The sequence below is a fragment of the Corylus avellana genome, chromosome ca3 (assembly GCF_901000735.1).
Source record: "Corylus avellana chromosome ca3, CavTom2PMs-1.0".
Classification (NCBI taxonomy): Eukaryota; Viridiplantae; Streptophyta; class Magnoliopsida; order Fagales; family Betulaceae; genus Corylus; species Corylus avellana.
The window spans coordinates 22,497,640-22,522,899 of record NC_081543.1 but is presented as its reverse complement, the minus strand read 5'-3'; the positions used below and the strand labels follow the sequence as shown (position 1 = coordinate 22,522,899).

Here is a 25,260-nt window from a genome sequence, read left to right as displayed (position 1 = left end):
CCAGTTTTTTCCGATTTTTCTTTTTTCTTTTTTTTTTTTTTTTTAATATATTTTTTTTAATTTTTTTTTTAAAAAAAAACATTTTTTTTAATTAAAAAAAAAATTAATATATGTGCCACGTGTCGACGTCTGATTGGTCCACGTGTCCAGTTTAACGGTCAACTAACGGATGGACTAATTTGGTCACTTATCAAAACCACAGGGACCTCCTGTGATAAAAATGAAAACCCAGGGGGGAAAAAATAAAGTTGTGAAACCCTAGGGACTAATTTAGTATTTAACCCTTATTTTTATCTTTTCAATATTTCAATTCATGACAATTCGTTATTTTAATTTGGAAAATCAATTTTAAGCAAAATCAACAATCCTCGTGAGAATGATCTCATATTTGCCTAACTATACTATCATTTGATCTTGTGCACTTGGGAGTAAAAGGTAACAAATATTTGCATATTAATTTAGGTGGGTATTTGTCACAACAATAGCACATGTAAGAAACTCGATTTAAAAACCTATTCCAAAGCCTTTTTCCTTCTCCAATTCTTCCCAGAATAATTTCCTTAGGATGATTCAAGATTAAACATGAAGGAGTGTCCTTGGACAGAGCTTTAGGGCTAGAGTGATCATCAGTTGATTCTGGAGAATCAAGATCAACTATTTCTTATGATTCCTCCACAACTGGTTATTTTACTTCCACAAGCTTCTTTTCACTTTCAAGTGGACGATTACTGACATCATAGGATTCATCATGAACAACAACATTTATAGATTCCATGACAGCATCTGTTCATTTGTTGTAAACACGATATGCTCTACTAGAAAGGCAATACTTAAGAAAAATTCCTTCATCACTCTTAGTGTCAAACTTACCCAGATTTTTTCTGTCACAGAAGATGAAACACTTACTTCCAAAGACATGGAAATACTTCACTGTGGGTTTTTTACTTTTCCATATCTCATAATGAGTCATCTCAGTACTAGGTCTTCGATAAACTCTATTGATGATGTGACTGGTAGTGTTAACGGCTTCGCCCCAGAAATATGTAGTGAGACTCTTCCCATTAAGCATAGCCCGAGCCATATCTTGGATGACTCTATTCTTCCACTCAACAACTCCATTTTGCTGAGGTGTGATGGGAGAAGAGAATTCCTGTTTTATGCCTTCCTCTTCACAAAGTTTCTCAAAACTCGAGTTATCAAATTCTCTTCCATGATCACTCCTTATGCGTTGGATAGCAAATCCTTTCTCATTCTGAATCCTTTTTAATAAAATTTTAGCTTGATCACAAGAGTCTGACTCATCTTTCAGTAGCATCACCCAAGTGAATCATAAGTAGTCATCCACCACCACCATGATGTATTTCTTTTCTCCCATACTCTCACTTCTTGTGCCACCCACAAGATCCATATGAAGCAATTCCAAAGAGAATGAGGTGTGAATGGGTTTGGTTGCTCTGTATTGAGATTTGATTTGTTTTCCCAACTGATAGGGCCCACACCCCATTCTTTCAAGTTTATCTAACTTGGGCAAGTCACTCATTAGCTCATCCTTAGAGGCCTTGTAAAGGTCCTTGAAGTTCAAATGACCCAGACGTTGATGCCATAGTTTAGTAATGTCCAGCTTGGCATGCTTGCACCTAAAAGAGGTCGTAGGGCCAATCCCATTGCAATTATCAGAAGTCCTCACTCCTCCTATAATCCATTTTCCATCATCATCGAACACATTGATTTCCTTCTTTGAGAATTGAACGATACGATGATTAACATATGTAAATTAAGGGGCTCAAATATGTAGTATATGGCACTCATCAACTCTGTACTTCCTTTACATTTATACTAAATCTAATGGTTAGGTGCAAATCTTTATGATAATGGCGACCTTAGTCAAATCCTAGGATTCTCAAAACAACATAAAAACTTTCATTTTTATGTCTTAAGATAATTTTCATTTGATCCAAATTCTTTTTATTTTATTTTTTTTCTTAACAAAACTTAGGTAGCATAACGACATGTTTATGCTTGTAAACATATCGCATGCAAAATCTCTTTTTATGTGATTTTACGAAAATAATTTTAAAACTTTCTTTGACTAAAACTTAAGTACTATTTTACTATAACCACTTATCTGGCTATCAAAGAGTAGCAAATCTATTATATAAATATACTTAGTTTATTTTATAATGTTATCCGAGCATTATAACGACATTTAGAAATTGTAGTATAGGGCTACATATAAAATTATACGGCCATTACTACAACATTTTAATGATATTTAACTACTGCGAATATTATTATTCGGGCATTATAACTGCGCAATTAACATGTTGATAAGCTACATATACTTCTTATGGGCATTACAACGACTAATCTAAATAACTAATAACTTAAACTTTAAATAAAAGCTAGAGTTCTAAAGTATATCTCAAAAACTCCGTTTAAACCGAAAACTTCAAACTTCTAGACCGACAATCCACTTCTACAAGGCTTTACTACTCCAAATTTCTTCCCTCCACATACTCGGCCACACGTTACCAAGAAATCAGAAAGAGAAAGAATGAATTTTGGTGAGAAAAAAAGCTAAAAATGTAGCTATTTATAGATTTTTTTTTTTATGCATTAATAGTGTTTGGACATGTGTTACTATTCATTAACACTTGTCATTGTTCATCGACGTGTGTCACTATTCACAAAACTTAATTTTTCTTTTATTTCTTCGGGAAGGAGATGCCCTTTTGGTTACCCTTGCTGCCCCTTATTTTCTCTTCTTGGCATTTTTCTTCTTTGTTTTAGACATTAGATTAGTCCTCTTTTCATTTTAAAGCTGGCATGGTTCGAAAGTTTCTAAATGTGCCAACTATTGTGCACACGCTTTAGGAAAATAGACCGCTATCTACCTTGTATTTGTTAGCATTCCCATAGGATTAAGATTGGGAAAGATCCTCCTTTATAACATTTCTCTCATTTTATTAGAAAGAAAAACTCTATTTTTTCATCTTGTTTCATCCTATCTCTCTTGGGCATTCCCGTACTACATATTTAAGTATTTTAAGTGAGTATTTTATATAGTTAATAACTATTTTAATATCTTTTATGAGATTTATTTTTTTAGCGTTACATAGCTATATATTCCTAATCTTCTCCTAACTACCAACGCGTGAGAAGTTCGGCATATAATCATGTCACAGCTAAGGCATGCCAGTAAGCCATAATTTAGCGCTACCTCTCGTCATGGCTATAATTTGGTGCAACGATGGGGCAAACGCAGGTAGGGACTGACGGACCCACAGCTTGGGGTGGGGGGACGAATGTCCCTACCCAAAATATTGTTTACAAATTTCTTTAAGGTACACTAACTTTATAAATTTCTCATTCCAAAATGATATTTTTGTCCTCCAAACAAAATATTTGTGTCCCCTTTCAATTACTTTTTTTTTTTTTTTAGCCCCCTCTTTCAATATAAAAAAAAAAAAAAAAAGCTAAAATACCTCTTTCATTTAGTTTCCCTCCATATTCCAGTTCGCTTCTAAGTAGAAACTTAATTTAGTTTGAGACTTTGATTGAATATGTTAAATAAAAAGTTAAATGGTTTGACTTCTTTGAATGGCTTCTAACCAACAATCAGTTTTTTAAGTGGTTATTTTGCTGTCATTAATTTTATAATATTTGTTTATGACATCATAAGTTAAATGGTTTAATAATTTATGATTACACCATTATTCAGTTCGTGTCTTAACATTGTTGTTATTTGGAGTTTCAGTAAATTGTTAGGAAAAAGAGTCAACGATTAAAGGTACCTTTTTCTTTGACCCTATAGATCACGTTTAGTTTATTTTGCTAGCAATCTAAATTTTTTTAAAAATCCTTATAATTTATAAAAATATGTTAATCCATGACAAATCCTTGAGTAAAAGCCCTTTTTTAAAAAACTATCTCAGTATATATTTATATATATTAAGTATTTATTGTATAAGTTCATCACGAATTTGAAATGGGTATTGAGTGAGTTTTTAGGCCAAATTTGCATCGCCAGTTAGTGTCATATCAGCATTTTTTCCACATCATTTTTAAATAAAAATTTTTTTTTATTTTATTAAAAATAAAATAAAATCTTAGAAATTAAAAAGAAAAAAAGAAAAATAAATGTGGACCCTTAGGGGGGCAGCTCCACCACTTGCCACCCTCCATGGGTCTAGGGTGGCTCGTAGGCCACCCGAAGCCCCCCCGGGGTGCCCCTCAATGGAGTTCCTTTTTTATTTTTCTAAAGTTTGTTTTTGAAAAAAAAAAATATATATATATATATTGAATTAAAGAATTATTATTTTAATGTGAAGGGGCAAAAATGTTGACGTGACACTAACAAACGAAGCAAATTTAGCCGAAAAATTAACTGACGCAGTTAAAAATAATAAACTCACGCTGTAAAAATAATAATAAAATAATAATAATAATAATAAAAAAGCTTTTTGACTTATAGATTTATCATATTTTCTGTATTATGACCCCCTTCAATTATGACTTTTTCATGCTTATATTGTATGTATATATGTATGTTTTATTTATTTACGTAGGTTCTAACCCACTGAGCAAAAAATCATAATTTCATCCCCAGACAGAGATATATTCCACTTGTGAAACACCTCCCGCAGAAGTAAAGAAAAAACACTTATTTCGATAGACACAAAACCTTCCAAGTTGGTATTCTCATTTTTAAAAATAAAAACAAAAAACAAAAATTCCCTTTCGCAATGCTAACTTAATCAGTGGAGACCTTCCATGCCAACACCCGGCCGCCAGCAAATCTCCAAATCAAACATATTTCTCTTTCCCAATTATCTGTCGCCCAAATTGACTGTACAATCAATTGCATCATCATATAATATTGAAAAAAGGGAGCATCACATTTTAAGACTAAATAATAGACTTTAGGATGATCAATAATCAGCCTGCCCATTATGATAATGAGAGATAACCACGTTAATAGCATAGTGGGCTTTGATTGTGAAATCAATTTCTGTGTTAAAGACGTTTTTTGTTGCAATAAGTGCTCCTCTTAGACCCTGAAATGAGGGTAAGTTGACAACTGGGAGTGCATGTGGGAGACGTCGGTACTTTTTTTTTTTTTTTATGATAATTTATTTTTTTTCTCAGTTAAAAATGAAAATAAAGAAAATTGTCAAACAATTCAATACTAAATACTCACAAACTAGCTAAAACTGTTTGGAAAAAGTAAAAGTATCTGTCTCAAACTACCATTCCATTGTAAATGACCCTTTCAAACTACTAATTTGTGTTGATGTTCATTTCAAACTACTAAAAAATGTCAATGTCTCTTATAAAGCTAGCAAAAAGACAAAAATGATCTTAAAATTTTTTAATAAGACAAAAATATATTTATAAATTCAAGAAAAAAAAACTAAAACTTAAAAAAAAAACAAAAAAAAAAATTAAAAATTAAAAATTAAAACAAAAAAAAAAAACAATCTGCCACCCCCTTGGTTTTTTGTTTTTTCTTTGTATTTTTTTTTTAGATTTTTTTTTTTTAAAAAAATATTATATAAGATATTGTGTTATTGGGGGAGAAAATTGATATTTTTTGATAGTTTAAAAGGGACACTAATATATATAGTTCGTAGTTTGGGAGAAGGTGGGAACATTGACAATTTGGTGTAGTTTGAAGGATATATATGTATATCTTTCAAACTATTAATATCTTTATGTCACATCAAAACCAACCGAGTGATGTTACATACCACCTGAGCATTCCATAAATTTTTCAGAAAGCTGATGTAGTAAAATCTAGTAACCTTTGTTTTGTTTTTTTTTTTTTTTTTTTTTTAATAAGGGCAAATTTAAGAGTTACAAGACCCTAGTATTGTGAGATATTTGTTGAAGGTTTGTGTTGTACATATAAAGTAATGCTAAAAGACTTACTTGTGTTCTACTTGTATCCTACTAAGAATGATGCGACTATTAAAATCACCATTGGACTTGTGATTGATCATTCTTGAATTTGGATCAAAAGGTGATTTTAATAGTCACATCATTCTTAGTAAAACACAAGTAGATCTTTTAAAAATTTTCGTATGTATATCATTGCTCCAACCAAAAAATAAGGGGTTGTTTGGCAAAGGCCATTAATGGTCCTGTACTATTCTTTTAAAAATTGAACATTTAAATATTCTAAGTTTTTATAAAATATCAATCATTTTTAATATTATTTAAATAAAAAAATTAACTACAAAATAAAACTTTTTCACTTTTATGTTTGTTAATTTTTTCCGCATCAATTAAATTTTTAGTACAATAAAAAAGGCAAGTACCTTTGCCAAAAAAGGCAAAGAGACAATCGAAAAATAAAAACACTAACATCAAACCGAGACATTTTGGGCATCTCGCTACACAATAGGCAGGCAATAAATAGGATTAATGGGCACGTGATTGCATTGAATTAGACCTAATAGGTCTTGTGTCTTAGTAGTAGGAGAGTAGGAGTGCAGGCTGGCCCTAAGAGCTAGGAAAGCAGACACGGGCATGTTATGAAATGAATTTGATTTCCTGTCGGCCATGTGACTCTTAAAGATGATCCAAAACTATGCTCAATAAGGCCCAAAATTATATGCATTAAGCCCATCTCTATGGTATTAGAATGAGATAGATCAATCTTAAACTAATAAGGCCCAAAACTAATCTTGGGACAAAAAATTCTTCCTTCTATCCGTAGTATCTATTGGAAATTGAGATTTATAGCAATTAATTGTCCCTTCAATTAAAGAAGAGATCTTGGTAGACTTGTCACGTGTTCAAATTGCTAGTAATTTGGACAAATAATGTGAGAGATCTCATATGGAATCCATCTCCAATGTATAGCTTAATTGGTTGAGAACCAGGCCTCATAAAGCGGAGGTCACTAGTTCGTATCTCCATCTCTAATTTCTCTCCCCTTGTGCTGGATGTGTCAAAAAAAAAAAAAAAAAAAAAAAGATTTCATATGAGATCTACCTGTTTGGATAGGTAGCCAAGCAGTTCAAAATTTATTTGGCTATATAACTTCTATATAAGGTCTTTTACGTTATCTGTCTAAATTACTAGCAATTAGGACATATAATTAATGTAAATGGTTATCCAAATTGCTTCCTATACATGAAGGCTGAGAAATGATTGGAATGCGTCTAGAAAAAAGTAAATTGTTGGAAAGGAAAATGTTTAAGGATAACTTCATTTAGGACTCCTGAACTAATATGCGTTTTGAGAAGACCCCAAAATTTTAAAAACTCTCAATTTCACTCCAAAACTTGCAATTTAATACAATTGACCCACCTCCGTCAAATTTTGTTGTTAAACCCTAACAAAAACCACTAAAAATACCAAATTATCTTTCAATTTTTTAAAAAAATTTGTAATTTAAAATTAATGAAACCTCTAAAAATACTAAATTACCCTTCAAGACACAGTTGATTACAAGCCTTTTCCCTCCTTTAGAAAGTTATAAAAAAACATTATAAATGAAAGGACAACCATTGATTGTGATGTTATATTATTTTTTGTATTCTGACTTCTCCAAAGAACTTGGGAGGCTAATGATTGTCATTTTTCTGATAAAAGTATACTAAATTTGACAATGAGATAAAACAAAACATTTTTCGACTAACAATTGATCTTAGATATGTGAAGTTCCTTTCTTTCAGTTGCTGGTTTTTCTATAGATATTTTTAGTTCTAAGTAGCGCCCAATTCAATGGATTTGAATTGCATTTAATGTTGCAGCATGCCTTGTCCAATTCTAGTGGAATTAGGATCTTCTCTATTTCATTTGAATTGGAAAATATTCAGTTAGTTATAGTGAAAATGTATTTTTGTCATATCCACTATCACTAACTAGATATTATCCAATCCATTTGAATTGAAAATGATCTTGTTCTATTTCGGTGGATGTGGATCAACTAGATGATGGCACTAGATAGTGAGCAGGAATACTGGCATGAAGCAAGACCTTCATTCACTAGATAGTCTGTTGAATGGGTGATTCAAGCCATGATAGGATCTAATCCAGGATAGGAGAGGTAGTAGATTCTATGGCCGTACGTGAAGTTAATGAATGGTTGAAGGGCATGGGTGGTAGTTGTTGTCTTTATCCTCTCTTTTTTTCTTTCTCCTTTTTCTTTCTTTCTTTCTTTCTTCTTTTTTTTTTTGTGCAAGTTATTATAATGGGTAGTTATTTTTAGTTATGTTTAGTTATTTTTCTTTACTAAGACTAGTATATAAGACAAGGGGTCTAGGGAAGGTAGGATTATTGAGAATTGTATAAGAAACTTGTCTTATGGTTTCTCTCCAATCCTTAAGTGGAGTTCACTATCAATTAATATGTATATATTTCTATTCAATTAATCTTGGGTTCTAATGCAGGAGAAAATTGACAAAATTGTTATTTTAATTATGCATATGTGTTTTAATTTTCCTTTTTAATAAGGACTAAGTTTTCCCTTTTCCATTAGGACTATATTTTCTTTTTTTAATAAAGATTGGGTTTTTTTTTTCCTATTAGGATTTGTTTCCTTTTTCTATTAGAATTTTTTTTCCTTTTCCAACTAGATTTGCTTTTCCTTTTCTTGTTAATTTAGGACGTTCTTAGCCTATATAAAGATGTGGGTGCTTCGCTCGCATGTCTTCCTCTAATTCCCACGAAGCTTCAGCTGGTGTCTGATATTGCTCCACATTACGTTGGCCATTGGGATTCGTCTCCGGCGTAATTCATTCTCCTTCCTATCCATGATTCTCCCTGGTACTTCTTCGTATGATAAATTCTCCAATAGTGAAATAGATTCAACTTCCAACACATGGGACGTGTCTATGACATATTTTCACAATGCTTACATGGAAGACATTGTGGATTCCGGCTAGGTGTGGTGGTAACGATAGGCGATATGCTAATGAACCGACTCACTCCAAGATCTCGTAAGGGCCAATGTATCAGGGGTTTAATTTACCTTGGCCTCTTCCCAAAATGGGTGTCTCCTTTCATCGGTGCAACCTTTAAAAATACCTTATCTCCCATTGTGAACTCCAATTGCTTGCGTCTATCATCTACGTAGCTCTTCTGTCTATTCTGAGCCTTTGTCGAATTAGGGTGATCTTTTCCGTGGTATCTTGGATTAATTCCGGTGCGCCAGTTGTCACTCTCCGACTTCATCCCAATAGCGGGGCGATCAGCACTTTCTTCCATAAAAAGCCTTATACGGTGCCATCCCGATGCTTGCTTGGTAACTATTGCTGTAAACAAATTCTATCAAAGGAATATATTGAATCCAGCTGCCTTTAAAGTCCAAGACACACGCTCTCAACATATCTTCTAATGTCTAGATTGTCCTTTCCGACTGTCCATCTGTTTCAGGGTGGAAGGTTGTACTAAAGTTTAGCTTTGTTCGCATCGCGTCTTGTAGCTTCTGCCAAAATCTGGAGGTAAAGCGTGGGTCACGATCTGAGATGATTGACACTGGTACCCCATGTAACCGTACAATTTCGTCCATGTACTCCTTGACCAAACGACTCATGTCATAATTAGTTTTAATGGGAAGAAAATCTGCCGACGTTGTAAGACGATCTACTACCACCCAAACAGCATCTAGTTCGGTCATTGTCTTCGGTAAACTCGTGAAGAAATCCATGGTTATGTGTTCCCACATCCATTCTGGAATAGTTAGTGGCTTAAGCATCCCTGCTGGTCTCTGGTGTTCGGCTTTAATTCGCTAGTAGGTGTAGTGACCCAAATAATTAACTAAGCTTAGGTAGCTTAGTTAAAGGGTTAATTTGGGTTTTGGGTCACTTGGAACAGTTGGAAGGGTACTTTGGGTATTTTGGATTTTCTGACTGGACATTCGCTAGGGTTACTGGATGTACGCTCCTATTTTTAGTAGAGGGCGTATGCATGAGGACCAGAGTACGTACGCTGTCAGAAGTACACATACTCTGCCAATAGTACAAGAACGTACGATAAGGGACCACCGGACGTACGCTACTTGTTGGAAAACCTCTGGATAATACCTGGACGTACGCTACAGCCTTTGGACTGCTGTATAAACAGTATTGGACGTACACCCCAATAGTACCGGACGTCCGCTACTTTTCAGAAGAGTTGGTGAACGTCTCCATTTTTTTCCTCTATAAAAACTAGCCCAACCCTTGCCCTTTTCTCGTTCAAACTCGCCCCCAGGCTCTCAGAAACCCTTTTGTGAGTGCGTTCTTGTGAGATTGTGTGTTTTACGGAGAATGAGAGGTGTTTTCTTGAAGGTTGCTTCTTGAAGGTAACCCTCTGCACCTAACCTTTTCTTTCTAAGTCATTATGCTCTTGTAATGCTTTCTAGAGTAGCTTAGACGTTGGTTTGAGATTTAGACATACCTTTGATGTTTTTTTAGAGTTGGGTTTAGCAATCCATTATGTTTTCTATTGCATGAAGACAATGTTTTAAGATAGGTAATCATAAAAAGCCTTTTGGTAGCCTTAGAAATCGATTTGGGAGGAAAGGAGGACGAATGGACAAAATAAGGTTCTACCTGAAATGTTCTAGGCGGACGTACGGCATCGGGCATGGACTTAAGATTAGAAGCGTTACAGGGAACTCAATTTTGGTCGACCATCTGATAGTTCCTGTTTTCATGATCTAGGGTTAATTTAGTCAAACCTACGACTAATAGAAGGTTTTCCATAGATTTGGAGGACCCAAACTTGTTGAAGGAGTACTCGGAGGATTTAATCGACTTAGGTGAGTTTTAACTCATATAATGTTCGCAGTTATTTTTCCATGATTGCATGTCTATTTGGTGTACCAAAACATGCATATTTGTAACTCTGACGATTTACACTTGTTGCACATGAACTCTAGCATCTTTGAGAAAAACGTTGTGCTGAATATGTTAACAAAATGAGACTTGGAAAAAAAGCATGCATGTAAAATATAGACAAGATGTATTGCATCGTATGACATGGTACACCAATACATGCGGTATAACGGTTATGGGCTTACTATACATGTTAACTTTATGGTCAAATAGGTGTGTTATATGGGCTTTGGATCCAATTGTTGTTTCATGACCGGCGCAGCCTTAACTGGCAGTCACTACAGGACAAACTTTGTTAGCGGTGTGGGCCATCGGAGGTCGGACTCGGTCGTGCTGCTAGTGTTATGTACAGTAGCGTACAATGAATGAGGCACTGGCATTGTATTACAGATCCCTTGGGACAGCACCAACCCTGCTAAGAAGGGGTAGGAAGTCGGATAGACCATAATGTTGAACTATGACCATTGCTTTATATCATATGGATATATCATATATCTATATCACATTTATGATAAACTGTCATGATAAAACTGTTGCGTACTTTATAAAAGCCAGAGTTCATTACAAAAACTGGCATAGGCATTATCTACATTAACATTCACTGAGTCTTTAGACTTACCCCTTTATTTTATGTTTCTCCCCTCCATTACTGTAATCGCGCGGTTAGCTAGCATAGAGAAAGACGCCTTTGTAGCAGACATGGGTGATCGCACAGGATTTTATCCAAGTAATTTTTAAGGATTTGGACCCAGTTTGGTTAGACACTATGTAGACTAATGGTGGAACCACCCGAGCAGACATGATCGAGATTGTTATCTCCTTAGCTTAGCTTAAACTTAGGATTTGATCTGTTGATCTTTGGTTAAGACAATTATATTATGGGTTGTAACTTTATTTGATGACGGTCTGATGACCGGTACATTTGATGATTACTTTTATATTATGAGGTATTTTTTTTACTCTAGTGTATGAATGTGTGGTTGTGTATGCAATACTCTTTATTCCTATAGCTTAGAAAGTCCTCCGCTGAGGTCTTTCATCTATGAGAGGTTGAAATCCCTGAGTCTTGTCTCGTGAGGGATAGGGTTGGGAGACGAACAATGGGATCAAATACTAGCTAAGGCAGCGTTCCACAAATTGTGCTACATCTTTCTTCATACCATTCCACCAGTAGCACTCTCGTAAGTCTCTGTACATCTTGGTGGTGCCCAGGTGCACTATATACAACGATTGGTGGGCTTCGGTCAATATTACTTTCCTTAAGTTACTCTCATTAGGTACACATAATTGGCCTTAGTACTTCAACATTCCATCCTCTGAAACACTAAAATCTAGTCTTCCACCTTTGTCCACTTCTTCCCAAATCACAACTAATTCAGGGTTTGCTAATTGAGTCGTTCTAATTTGTTCAAAAAAAGGTTGGCTCTAAGGTTAAAGTACCAAGATATGATTGGACCTCTTCTATCACCATCCCAATGCCCGCTCGGTCCATATCAAGGAGTAACTCCTTCTGAGTGGTGAACATCGCCATGAATCCTCCCGCCATCATCTTTCTACTAAGGGCGTCAGCCACCACATTTGCTTTCCCAGGGTGATCATTGATTGTGCAATCATAATCACTGAGAAGATCGAACCACCATTTCTGGCGCAAATTAAGCTCCTTTTGAGGAATGAAATACTTCAAACTCTTATGGTCTGTGTAAATTCCACAATTCTCACCATAAAGATAATGTCACCATATTTTCAAAGCGAAGACCACAGCAACAAGTTCAAGGTCGTGGGTCGGGTAATTGCGTTCATGTGTTTTCAATTCTCTCGAGGCCTAGGTTATCACCTTTCCCTATTGCATCAACACACAACCTAAACCCTTGTGGGAGGCGTCGCTGTAAATCACAAAACCACTTGTACCTGATGGAAGTGTGAGGATGGGCATTGTGACCAAACAGTGCTTTAATTTTTGAAAACTTTGCTCACAATCTTCAAACCAATGAAATTCGTCATTCTTCTTAGTCAATTTAGTTAAGGGTGCAGCTAGCTAGGAAAACCCTTCAACGAATCTTCTATAATACCCTGCAAGACCCAAGAATCTTCTAACCTCGTGTACGTTCATCGGTCTTGACCAATTTACCACTGCTTCCACCTTCCCAAAGTCCACTGAAATTCCTTCCTTTGATATAATGTGTCCCAAGAATGCCACTTTTTTGAAGCAGAACTCGCACTTCTTGAATTTTGGCAAAAAGCTTATGTTTCCTCAAGATGCTTAACATTGTTACTAAATGCTCCTCGTGTTCCTCCCGACTCTTTGAGTAAGTCAATATGTCGTCAATAAATACTACCACATACCGATTAACCAATTCTCAAAAAACATAATTCATCATGTCCGTAAATGCAGCAGGGGCATTGGTTAGTCCAAAAGGCATTACCATGAATTCATAGTGCCCATACCGTGTTCTAAATGCAGTCTTTTGAATGTCCACCTTCTTAGTTTTGAGTTGGTGGTAGCCAGATCAAAGATCAATCTTAGAAAATACATGGGACCCTTGGAGTTGATCAAAAAGGTCATCAATTCTCGGTAGTGGGTACTTATTCTAGATAGTTGCCCTATTAAGCTCCCTGTAATCAAATGCATAATCTCATCGACCCATCTTTCTTCTTCACGAATAGAACTAGCGCTCCCCAAGGGGATACACTTGGACAGATAAACCCTCTATCTAGGAGTTCTTGCAGCTGCTCCTTTAGCTCTCGAAGTTAATGCGGTGCCACTCGGTAGGGGGCCTTAGATATGGGACATGTGCCCGGTAGTAGGTCGATGGTGAATTTGATCTCTTTATTAGGAGGCAATCCTGGTAATTCGTCCAAAAATACATCAGCAAAGTACCTCATGAAAGGTATCTCATCAATTTTTGTTTCTAAGGTCTCTACAGTCACGGAAGCTAGAAACCCTGAACATCTGTGCTTAAATAATCGAGTCGCCTGCATTGCAGATATCACCATAGGTGGGTTAGCACTTTGGTTGCCAAAGACTTTGAATTTCGTTACCCCTAGTGGATGGAACACCACCATGGTATATAGATAACCAATCCATACCAAGAATCACATCAAACCCGCTCATCTCAAAAATGACAAGATTTGCTGGCATGACATGACCCTGCACAAAAACAGGGCAATTCCTAACTGCAGAGGTACATATTACAGTTTTACCTACTGGAGTTGCTACTGCTAGGTCCACATCCAAACAATCAAACACCAAGCCACAATTCCTAGTAAAGGAGCACGACACAAACGAATGCGTCGCCCTAGAATCAAAGAGTACAATAGCATTACAAGAAGCAATCAAAAGAGTACCTGTCACAATTTTGTTCAATGCCTTTGTATCTGCTGGGTCAATGTGTACACCAGTTTTGGGGCCGTGTTCCACTATCCCTCTTGGTGATTTTGGCCAGTTGGATGGTTGGTGGGAGCTCAGCAGTCCTTAACAATATTTTCGAGTTTTTTACACCTAAAACAAACCAGCTGTCCGACACGGCAATTTCCAAAATGCATCTTCCCGTAATTTTGGCATGTGGGGCGCTGTTCGTTCCCTCCCTGTTGATGAGGTGGTTAAGGTGCAGTGTTTCTTCCCACTAGTTGGTTAAATCTCCTTGATTTTCTATGTCCGCTCAATTATCGTAGCCTTGTTAATCAATTCCGTTGGGTTGCCAATTTCGATTCCCACGACTTGGTTCATGATGAGTAGATGTAAACCTCGCTCGAACTTTGTTGCTTTGAGCTCTTCTATGGACACTAGATAAGGTGCAAACCAAGAAAGTTCAATGAACTCGGCAACATAATTCTCCACCGTCATTGATCCTTGAACCAAATCTATAAATCTCTAGGCCTTGGCCTATCTGATTGTTTGAGGGAAGAATTGCTCCAATAAAGCATCCTTGAAGTCCTACCAAGGGATGGCTACCCCTACACCTAGTCGTTGCTGTAGGTGCTCCTTCTGGACCATCCACCATCGTTTGGCTCCCGCAGTGAGGTAGAAAATAGCATACTTGACCCTCTATTCTTTAGTGCAGTTTATCACCTCCATCAGCTTCTCCATTTGCAAGACCCAGTTTTCTGCAATTGGAGGGTGTTGCCGATTAAACTTTTCGAATGTACACCCTTGTTGCCCTTCCTTAGTTGTTCCTCCCTCGCGCCCGGCATTGGTTCCCATTGCTAGTAAGTTCACTAGTTGTGCTGCCAACGCAGTCGAGGCCTCCGGGTGTTGGTTGGCAATGGTATTTTCTCCGATTCCAGCATCGTTGCCCTCTGTGTGACCATTCTCAGTGTTGTTAGTACGGCTGCAAGTCAGAGGTGCCATTTCTACAATCGACATTATAAACATCAGACCCAAGTTAGGGAATATTTCCCTGTACCACACATTGGATATAAAAAGACTAACTCTACTAGGCCAAAATGTAATTCCCATTTCCCCTATACATTTATGCTTTAGATCTGGCTCCTAAGAGTCTACAGAACCTTATAACCTTTGCTCTGATACCAACTGTAACGCCCCAACCCATTAGGGTTAGGCCTATTAACAAATTCTCTCAGATGCGCAAAGAATTATAAAGTTATCAAAGCATTTTGTTGTGTCAATTTATTTAACTCGCAAGTACACAAATCGTTTGTAGTATAATGGTTTGCAAGTCCGAAGTCGTTCCCACAAAGAATTGTGTTTTTGAAAAATAAATTTATATCTAAACTAATTAAATCCTAACCTAATTCCGAAAGGTTTGAATTTTTGAGTTTTGAAAATTAAAGGATAAACCTAAACTAAATAAAATAAAACAAAAGATAAAGACTAAGGTTTGGGAATCCACACTCACCGAATCATAACAACATATTCCATGTTCATCAATATTTATCCGAAGTTCTCACAATTAAAATCTTAGATATGTTTTACTACGCTTCAAACAATTAATCAAAATCATCCCGTGTATCCATTCATTGCACAACTCGCAAAAGGAATTCAAAATCAATTAAATCATCAGATGTATCCGTAAATTACAAAAGATATCTAATTTTAATTGAAACACCTAATGTATTTGTAGAACAAATCACAAGGGATATCCAATTTTTAAGCTAATAAAATCAAGCAATCAATTGTACTGAATTATCGCAAGTCATCAAGTGTATCCTTGAATCACAAAAGATATCCAAGAATCATTCAATCCAATTGGAATAAAGTAAAACTATTGAAATATAAAACTCAATAAAATTAGATAAATAAAGACTTACATAAAAGTGATGTCGTTCTTCATCGGTGAGGTGATGAGAAGGAAATTGTGGATAACAAAGAGTAGCACGCAGAGCAAGCTGAGCATGCTCAAGTCACCACCACACTTGAGAGTGAGAAAATTGTTGACGACATTGAGGAGGAAGAAAAAGAAAAAGAAGTTGAGCACCCTGAGGAAGTTGAACACCATGAGATTAGTGAGCCCCAAACAAATCATGATCTGCCCAGTGACATGGAAGTGAGTATTGAAGCTCATGCCTGCATCACTGTCCCTCTTGAGACATATCAAGAGCCCAAAGCTTCATCGCCTGAATGTCTCAAAGAGCCATCTTATGTCAAGATACTCAAGGACTTGTGCACACAAGCACACAAATCTAGGAACCACTTTCCTAAGAAGATCCTTCGAAGCAAGCAATTCTACATAAGATGGCGAAGTATCCTTCCAAAGGGGTTTGAAGTTTTGAAGAAGAAGGGGTAGAAGGGATTAGTTGGACATCTACATGATAGGGGGAAGCACTGTAAAGTTTTCTCCTCCAGTTTATTTTCTGCACTTCACTCCACAAATTCTTTCTTTCCTTTTTCATTATATTGCATTTCATTTCATTTGTTTTTGTTTCTAACAGCAATTAATCTTTTGATGTTTTGTTTCTGTGAAAAAAATATTGCTATTAGTTTTTGTTGACAGGTGTTTTGGTGTTTAAGTTTAGGGAACGCCCTTGCCTTATTCACACTCAGATTTCCTTACTTCTGGTAATGTATTTCTATACTATACATTGAGGGCAATATGTAATTTAAGTTTGGGGGTATGGAAAAACACTTTGTCTATTTATTTTTGTTCTTATTTGTTTATTTTTATTTGTCATCCACAGCTTTTCTTTTAGTTTAGTTCTTCTTTAGCTTTAGGTTTTAGTTTCATAGTCATGTGGAGCTAAATTCTCAACTAAGGTTGGAGATGAAGCTTCATCGATGAAGAACAACATTACTTTTATATAAGTTTTTATTATTCCGTTGTAGTATAGTGGTAAGTATTCCTGCCTGTCACGCAGGTGACCCGGGTTCGATCCCCGCCAACGGCGCAAAAAACTTGTTGTGCAAATTTTAATATACTCGCAAGTGCATGAATCGTTTGCAATATAATGTTTTGCAAGTGCAAGGTCGAACCCACAGTGAATTGTGTTTTTGAAAGAGCAATTTATAGCTAAACTAATTAAATCTTAATCTAGTTCCAAAAGGGTTTTGATTTTGATTTTGAAAATTAAAAGACTAAACATAAACTAAATAAACTAAGTAAATCAATAGATAAAGGCCCTAAGGATGCAGAATCTACACTCACCAAATCATAACAACATATTTTATATTCATCAATATTAATCCAAAGTTCTCACAATTTAAATCTTATGTATGTTTTACTATACTTCAAAGAATTAATTGAAACCATCCCATATATCAATTCATTGACCAAATCACAAGAGGAATCCAAATTTAATTGAAACACCAGATGTATCCGTATAACAAATGACAAGGGATATCCAATTTTTATGAGTTAAAAACCAAGCAATCAATTATGTGAAATTATCCTAAATCATCAAGTGTATCCTTGAATCACAACAAGATATTCAAGAATTATGCCACATATTGAAAAGAAGTAAAATAATTGAATTAATAAACCAATAAAATCGGAATAATAAAATCTTACAATAAAGCGATGTTGTTGTTCATCGGTGAGGCTTCATCCCCAACCTTTGTAGAGAATTTATCTCAACATGACTATGAAACTAAAACCTAAACCTAAAGAAAAACTAAACGAAAAGAAAAGTTGTGGATTACATTCTGTCTCCAAAATTGTATCTCAAAACTAGTTTCTAGAATTCTATATTTTCTTGAACGCAAAGAAGTCTATTTATAGGCTTAGGAGCAACCTGGATAATTCGGAAGTCTGTCTTCCAATCAAAATAGAAGTCTGAAATCGGAATTGGATTCATCCAGATTTGTGTCTTTTTATTACGGGGCGATTTTGGCATAGTAACCGTCCGAATTAGGAAAATCCTATTTCACAACGAATTGTAGTATTTTGAGTTAGCTTTCCAATGCCGCTTGAATCACTTCAATTCGATATTTGAGCAAAAAGTTGATTTTGAGCGGAAAGTTATGGTCAAAATACTGAGACGTGTGTAAAATCTGAATATGAATCCAATCCAAAATTTTATCCAATATTAACTTTAATCCAATGTGATATTTACTCCGATTTAACCTTTTTCTTGGATTTGGTTAAACTTAACCATATCATCTAGGTCTTCTCAAAGTATGCTTTCTTCCATTGCATTTTTCTCTTTAAAGTTGTAGTTTTTCTTCAATAACCTACAAAACATTAAAAACACAAAACTAACACAAAATATTAAATAACGACACAGCTAAATAATTAACTAATGTAAATAAAGGAGTCCAAATATGCAATATTTGGCACTTATCATGAGGCTTCATCCCCAAACTTAGTTGGGAATTTAGCTCCACTTAAAAATAAAATCTAAACCTAAGCCTAAAACCTAAAACCTAAAGAAAAACTAAACTAAAGAGAAAAGCTGTAGAATTTTGCTCTATGAAATTGTATATATTTTCTTGAATGCAAAGAGGTCTATTTATAGGCCTAGAAAAGTCCTAGAAGCCCTAGTAGACCTAGGTAATTCGGAAGTCTGTCTCCCAGTCAAAATAGAAGTCTGAAATCGGAATAGGATTAGTCCAAATTTGTGTCCTTTTATTGCGGAGGAATTTTGGCATAGTAACCGTCTGATTTAGGAAAATCCTATTTCACAATGAATTGTAGTATTTTGCACTAGCTTTTCAATGCCACTAGAATCATCTCAATCCGGTATTTGACCAAAACGTTATGGTCAAAATACAGAGACTTATACAAAATCTGATTTTGAATCTAATCCAATTTTGACTTTGATTAGAGAAATTTCGATTTAATCCTCTTATTGATTGTGTTAAACTTAACCACATCATCTAGGTCTTCTCAAAGTATAATTTCATCCAAACTTTGTATTTTTTTACTTTAAAACTACAGTTTTTCTTCAGCAACCTACAAAACACTAAAAACACAAAACTAATACAAAACATTAAATAACGGCACTGCTAAAGGATTAACTAATGTAAATAAAGGGATCCAAGTATGCAATATTTGGCACTTATCACATTTAACTAAATATGGAAATAAATGCATGATAAAAATTTATTGAAGGCCGAAATGTTTGGTCTTAGCAACATAAATAATTCAATGACTTAAATAAAGTTCGAAGAAAATGCCAACTATGTGCTATTGCACTTATTGAAATGAAATGTCATGGGATGACCCTAGTCCTTTCCTATGTCCCCATCCCGGCCTCCTAGATTGCTTGCTCAAAACCTAAAACAAAACGAGTACGGGTGAGCAAAAAAAACTGCTCAGTAAAAGATCCTTAACCATAAAACGGTTGAGTTAAAATTCATTTTCTTTAACCCAATATCAAAAGAAATTCTTTTTCTTTCTCTTAAAAATTCTCTTGAAATACATTGTTCAGTTTGAATAAGCTTAAAACATATAAACAACATTTGTCATTATTCGAACACCTAAAACAAATGTACAATTGCTTATAAAATAACTTATCATAATAGGGCCCCATGTACATCATTAACCCCGTGAACTAGGGCTGTGCAGTCCTTATGACCATGGTAGCGACTGTGGCCGCAGCCCTACCCATCCGTTAATTAACCAAGGTGCACTAAGCGTGACATATCAATGGATTGCCACCTTCTCATTGTCCTTTAGTGGTTGCGCTTCCATCTCGAGCAACAGTACCGAGCTCATATCTCTGTAAGTATCTCTCGAGCCAAAACTACCTCCTTCACACACGTGTCCTTGTCATAAACATTTTATTCTCATTCCTTTACTTCTCATGAATCCCTTAGGACTACGTGTGGGAGGGTTTTACTTCACTATAAATTTCTTGCTTTAGAAATTTCCATAAATGAAAGGTCTTACCTTCAAATAGAAGTCTTGGAAACTTTCCAAAAATAGACTCCCATTAAAATGGGACATCTTTCACTTAAAAATCTCATGAATATCAAACATTATACCCATCTTAATTTGAGTGACATAAAAATCTTGGGAATTCAAAATTCTCTTATAAAATCATTTCATGTGAGCATAATTATTAAATAAGCATCGTAATAACATAACATTTTCCATAAAGTAATAAAGAGCTTTTACAATAAAATCATGCAATGAAATAAGATTTGGAAGGGGTTAAGGATTTCTCCTTACCTCGATAAGGTTGCTAGAGAGACTGACCAGCACTGTTACACACTTGAATTAATACAACTTAACTATGTTAGCCTTGGATTAATAAAAGCTAATCCTATAACCTCTAGACTTCCACTTCTACCTATGAAATGATTCTGAATGCAACCATTGATTCCTAGACCTTTGCTCGTATAGGAGGATTATAAGTGTGGATTACAAACATAATTCTTTGAAAAACACTTTGATTCTTAAGTAAATATTCTTGGCTTCTTAAAAGACAAGTGAACATTGGTTGATAAATTCCGAGGCAATAAAAAGGAGTATATATTTATAAACATGGGTTCTTTAAAACGTGACATGAGAAAGGTCACAAACATGGTGGTTCACAAGTCAAAGACAATAAAATATATTGGTATATATATTTACATGAAATATTGATTTCTCAACGGTATATAAAAGAAAGCACAAGTTGCAATTTGTTGTACTAACGTAGAGACATATCCCATATAGTATTCTCAATATTAGGTATGGTCTAAGTTTTTCATCTACATGACATAGCACAAGTATGAACAACAATTATACTTGCATATTTAATTGAAAATATAAAAAGAAATCAACAAGGGCTGAAGTGAAAATGAACGTTGGGGGAGATGACACAAGGTTTTGAGAGTGATGTGCAAATTTAAAATACTCGCAAGCGCGCGAGTCGTGTGCAATATAGCGTGTGCAAATGCGAGGTTGATCCACAGGGAATTGCGTTGCAACAGTCAATTTTTATCTAAACTAATTCAATTTTAACCTAGTTCCGAATTTTGAATTGTGTCGTGCAAAAAATATAAACTAAACTAAAAACTTAAACGTAATCAAATAATAAAAGACTAAGGTTTCAGAATTTACCTCACCAAATCAAAGCACACATTCTCAAGTTTTGTTCATACATCTAACAAGCAATTAAACCCTATGCATATTCTATGGTTTTATAAGATTAACCTATTGAAACATTCGATGAATCCATCCTTATTACAAATCACAATGAATATCCAATTGAGACCAAAACATCCAATGTATCCATTTGAATAACGAAGGACAATGGATATCCAATTTCAATCAAAAGATTTGATGTATCCGTTGGATGAAACACAACGAATATCAATGTTTCACAATTTATAAACAACAATTAATCACAATTTTCTCACATAATTGAATTGAAATGAACATACACTACATTAAAGGTCAGAATTGTACGAACCATATGAGAAATATAAAACAAATCAATGGTGAGGCTTCATCTTCAACCTTAGTTGAAGAATTAGCCTCTCATGACAAAAGGAATCACAAAGAAACTAATTAACTTCATTAAAATCAAATACTTACAAAAGAATTCGAGTTCAAAGTGACAAAATGAATAGAAAACACGAAAAGGACAAATAAAGGCACCCCTAGCGTGCCTCCGCATGTTTACAAAGCAAAAATATGATATTTATAATAAAAAAAAATTAGGGTTTCAGTGCTGCCAGGTCAAACGAGTACGCTCGATTGCACTCTATGTGCGCTCAATCGCACTCATGCAAATATCAGGTCTTCTCGCGGCACAACGCTCATGCGTTGGTTGCTTGGGTGTATGCGGAAGTGCGCTCGAGCATGCCCGTGATGTGCTCGAGCATAGATGTGCTCGATCGTGGGTGCCATGCTTTCGATCACATTTCCAAAATTCCATTTTTTCTCGCTTCTTTGCAATTTTCACCTTAAAGCCACATTTTTCTCTTAACGACCTGCAAAACGCTAAGACACCAAAACTAACAAAAAAATCAAAAAATAATAAAGCTAAAGGCTTAGCAAACATAAATTAAGGGGCCCAAATATACAATATTTGGCACTCAACAGAGAGCTTTGTGTAGTATGTGGCGTTGGAGAGAGAGGTAGAGAGAAAGAGATGTGAGGCTTGGGTAGTAGGGTACAACTAGTGTGAAAAGTGGGCTAGGGTTTTGTCTTGCTCCTATTTATTAGGGTTTTTTGTCTTATTCTCCCCACTACCCTTCCAGGGTTTGGAGGCTAGTAAGGTGGATATATTTTTCTTGCTTTTTAAAAAAATAACAATAATAAGTAGATGTCATTCTTTCTCAACATACTTAAATGCTAGTGTTGTGCAAATATCCACATAAATTAATAGGCAAATAAATGTACATGCACAAGATCAATATAGTAATATAGGGCGCAAGTACGAGATCATTTCCAAGAGAATTGCTGTAAATTATGCTTAAAATAAATTTCGTAATTAAAACAAAACAAAGAGTGATTTTTGAGTTAATAAAAATAAAGGTAGGGCTTTGATATCCACCACTAATCATGCTCAAATAATATAACAATATATGCCAATGCTTTAATCATATTATGAATACCTAATGTTTGCCAACCTAAGGGCATGGGTGTATACTGCTTAAGCTATAGATTTTCCTAAGTAACGAATTAGGCATGGGTGTATACTCTAACTCTTTTCTTTCTTAAAGGATTTAGCATGGGTGTCTACTAAGTTCTTTAAGAAAGCATAAATCTATGAAAATCAACAAACACACAAAACCTAGGGCATGGGTATATACTCCTTGTTTTCCATGTTGATTAACCCAAGAACCTGTGAGGAATTCTTTTGTTATGCTATTAAGCCCAAGACTCAATCATCCAAATTGACTTAATTAACTAATCCATACCACATGCATATGTTGATCAGGCACACACATGAGGAATTCAATAAAACAGGAATTAATCAAGTTAAGCATCGCAATATGATTATCACAAAGGCGCCAATATTGAAATATTAAATAAACATAATTAGGGCTTCAATCTAGCCCTACTAAAGAGTTTAGTTACACATGAGTTTGATGTTAAATATCTTCATAAAATAAAATAGAAGGAAAAAAATAAACCCGAAACTTGAGCTTGAAGAGCCTCCAATTCTTCTCCTTGAAATTGTCTGTCTATTCTATAAGCTTAAGGGTCTATTTAGAGGTCTTAGGAACACTCTAGAAAAACTAAAAATTGTAACTTTTGCATTCTAGTTCGCCTAGGGTTTTGAAAATCCTAGTTGGGGTGAAAAAGAGCACTTTCCTGAATAGGGCGCTGTTGCCATGCTCTTCACGCACGGGTGAGCTCGATCGCGGCCGTGTGTGCTTGATTGCAGGTCTCCGATCGATCTTCTGTGTTGGGTACTCGATCGCACATCCGATCGATGCCGCTTCTTGTGTGCACTAGCACAAGGCTGCGCTCATTTCTTGACATTCTCTGGTAGTGCGCTCGAGTGCAAGTCCCTTGCGATCGATCGCACTATCAAAACCTTTAGCTTTTCCCAAATTTGCTCTTTAAGCCCGATACTTCCAGAAATGCTTCATTTTCTTCCAAAAACCTATAAAACAAAAGAAAATACAAAAAGGAAATAAAATAGCACAAACTAACAAAACTAAGGAATTAACAAATATAAGTTAATGGCTAAAATATGAATATTTTGGCACTTATCACACCCTCGAACTTACATATTGTTGTTTGGTGCCTTGAATTACTCAGGTCATGCAGAGAGGGGCCCATCCGTTGGACTACTTATTCTAGTAGGAGAAGTAGCCGACTTACTTCTCTTGTTCCAATAGGTTTTGTTTTGTCCTTTTACTTCTCCATCAAGGAGAAGTTGTTTGGCCGGCTATACACCTTATATAAGGAGCAGGCTGCCACATAGCAAATTGGGGAGAAAAATTTAGAAGCCACATCTCATCAGGGTTTTCTCACTTTGTTGTGCCTTATGGCACTTAGAGAATAAGAGAGTTTTCTTTGTCAATTTTTTCTCTCTTTTGTGTGAGTGAGATTTAGGTGTATTGGGGCTTTGGGTTTTGAGTGATTTTCTCCCCGTTATCTTTGTACTAGATCTTTTGTTAGAAAATTTTCTTCGGATCGTCTCTGTCAGTGGATATAGGCTTGTTAAGCCAAACCACTTAAATCTTGATGTCATGTGTGATTGATCTATTTTTCTATTCTGCTCTTTTCTACTTCTTTGGCATCCTGAATTTTAATTCCGTGCACAACTTTTAGCATATGCAACAAGCCTTTTTAACCCCCTAGGAATTCCCTAGAGAACGAGTGAAGTCTCATGAGGGTTTTACATGAATGTTACCCACAAACATTATGCACAAGAATTCATGTTATCCAAAATTGAAGTGTCACTCAAAACCATAATTTTCATTCATTAGCAAACTTAAAAAGATAAACTCCATCTTCACAATGAATTGGAATTTTAAAGTCTAATCACTTACAAAGGATAGGCTAAGGCATTACAAGTTCCAAACAGTGTAAAGTGAACTAGCACACAAATATGAAGCTTCCAATTATTTTCAACGTGCAATGTCTTAATATTTCAAAGTTCACTGAAATTCACATTAGAATGAATAACTACAGCATAACTTTTCTTTTTCTTTTTCTTTTCTTTTTTTTTATTTATTTTTTTTCTTTTTATAGTCAGGCTGTGCATGTTTTGTTCCCTTAAGCTTTCTAATTGACCCATGTAACGAGTGTTAAGTCAATGACTCCCAAACCAAGTGGTTTTAGGGCATTAGGTGTAAAACACCCCTAAGGACTTACTAACTCGAGTCAAAAAGGCTACGAAACCAACTAATCATGACATTAACCAAATCAAAATTCTTCACCTTTTGACGTGAACACTCAATGCTTTGAGGCAAGAGGTCCAATTACTTAGTGAAAAGCTTATCAATGATCTTTTTTTTCTTTTATCAAATCTATGCCAAAGTATCCATTTAATAAATCATCCAGTTTCACCCAAGACATAGAAACATACACATCAAACTTTCATGTCATACCCCACAAATTATGTGCTAATGTGCTTGTGT

General features: G+C 35.3%; 1 non-coding gene across 1 annotated transcript; it reads left to right on the top strand.

The window, feature by feature from the left end:
* The first annotated feature begins 17,102 nt into the window (after window positions 1–17,102).
* TRNAD-GUC (transfer RNA aspartic acid (anticodon GUC)) lies at window positions 17,103–17,174 on the top strand. Its single transcript has one exon. It is a non-coding gene; the product is annotated as a tRNA-Asp (tRNA).
* The last annotated feature ends 8,086 nt before the right edge of the window (window positions 17,175–25,260 follow it).